A 1728-nucleotide genomic window follows, 5' to 3' on the forward strand; every position below is an offset into this window, starting at 1 on the left:
TTGATCTTTTCAGGAAACCATCTCCTGGTTTCATTGGTCTGTTCTTTTTTTTTTTCCTATTTCATTTATTTCTGGTCTCATATTCATTATTTCCTTCCTTCTACTGGCTTTGGGTTTTGTTCTTCTTTTTATAGCTCCTTTAGGTGTAAGTTTATGTTGAGATTTTTCTTGCTTTTTCAGGTAAACCCCTATTGCTATAAACTTCCGTCTTAGAATAGCTTTTGCTTCATCACAAAGGTTTTGGGCTGTTATGTTTTTGTAATAATTTGTCCATGTATTTTTTTAACATTCTTAGTTTATTAATCCTCTCATGAAAAATCTGCACAATCACCACAGATAAAGCCACTGCAGCATCTTTACTCCTTCTGTTGTCTAATCTCCAGCTCACTTTTTGCCTGCACCAACATTGGCTTTTGCAGTCCCCCTGACTTTCTTCATTTTGTTCTTGTGTTCTTTTTGCTGTTTTCTTGAGGTCTTTTTCTTTTCATACAGACCATGTCTGCAAGTCTATGTTTGGGTTCATTTTTCTTCGCATAATCCAAGGAATCATAAATCATACCAAAGCCAGTTGTCTTGCCACCACCAAAATGGGTTCTGAATCCAAATACAAATATGATATCTGGTGTGGTCTTGTACATTTTGGCTAGTTTTTCCTGAATTTCTGTCTTAGGTACTGTTGCCTTTCCGGGATGAAGGACGTCAATAACCATTTGTTTGCACTGAAGTAGTCAGTTGGTCATGAACTTCCTGGTCCAGATAGTTACTGTGTCATTCATGATGGCAGCCAAGCTTCAAGCAGCTGGATACAAAAAGATGTCCATGTATTTTTAAAATTTTTGTTTTTGATGTGTTGGTTGACCCACTTGTTGTTTAGTAGCATGTTATTTAACCTCCATGTATTTGTGTTCTTTCCAGATTTTTTTCATATGTTAGATCTGTAGTTTTATAATATCGTAGTCAGAAAAGATGCATGGTATGACTTCAGTCTTTTGGAGTTTGTCAAGACTGGATTTGTGGCTTAACATGAGACCTATCCTGGAGAATGTTCCATGTGTACTTGAAAAGTATGTGTATTTTGCTGTTTTAGGATGAAATGTTAGGATTATCTCTGTTAGATCCTTCTTGTTCAATGTGTCATCCAAAGCCAGTGATTTCTTATTGAGTTTCTGTCTGGATGATTGATCCATTGATGTAAATGGGGTGTTTAAGCCCCCCACTATTACTGTATTACCATCAATTTATGTTTGATACTGGCTGATTTATGTATTTGAGTACTTAAAATTGTTGGATTGCTCCTTCCATGATTATGTAGTGTCTTTCTTTGTCTCTTGTTATGGTCTTTGCTTGAAAGTCTATTTTGTCAGATATAAATATTGCTACCCTGGTGCTCTTTTCACTTCCATTTGGATAATAAATGCTTTTTCATCCCTTCACTTACAGTCTTCATGTGTCTATAGGTCTGAAATGAATCTCTTTTAGGCAACATATAGGTGGGTCTTTCTTTTTTATCTATTCTGTCACCTTCGGCTTTTGGAATGTTTAGTCCATTACATTGACAGTAATTATTGATAGGTATGTACTTATTGCGAGTTTTTATGGTTTTATTGTTTATGGTTTTTATTGTTTCATGGTTCTTTTTTGTAAATTTTTTCTGTCCCTACCTTCGCTCTCTTCTTTCATAGTTTGCTGGCTTTCTTTAGTGAAGACTTGGATTTCGCCTATATTTTG

The 1728-nt window shown here is 35.3% G+C and overlaps 1 pseudogene; it reads right to left on the reverse strand.

Annotated features, from left to right (window-relative positions):
* Positions 1-277: 277 nt before the first annotated feature.
* On the reverse strand, positions 278-776 carry LOC122913971 (annotated as a pseudogene).
* Positions 777-1728: the final 952 nt, after the last annotated feature.

This window comes from Neovison vison, chromosome 7, assembly GCF_020171115.1.
Source record: "Neovison vison isolate M4711 chromosome 7, ASM_NN_V1, whole genome shotgun sequence".
In the NCBI taxonomy this organism is placed as follows: Eukaryota; Metazoa; Chordata; class Mammalia; order Carnivora; family Mustelidae; genus Neogale; species Neogale vison.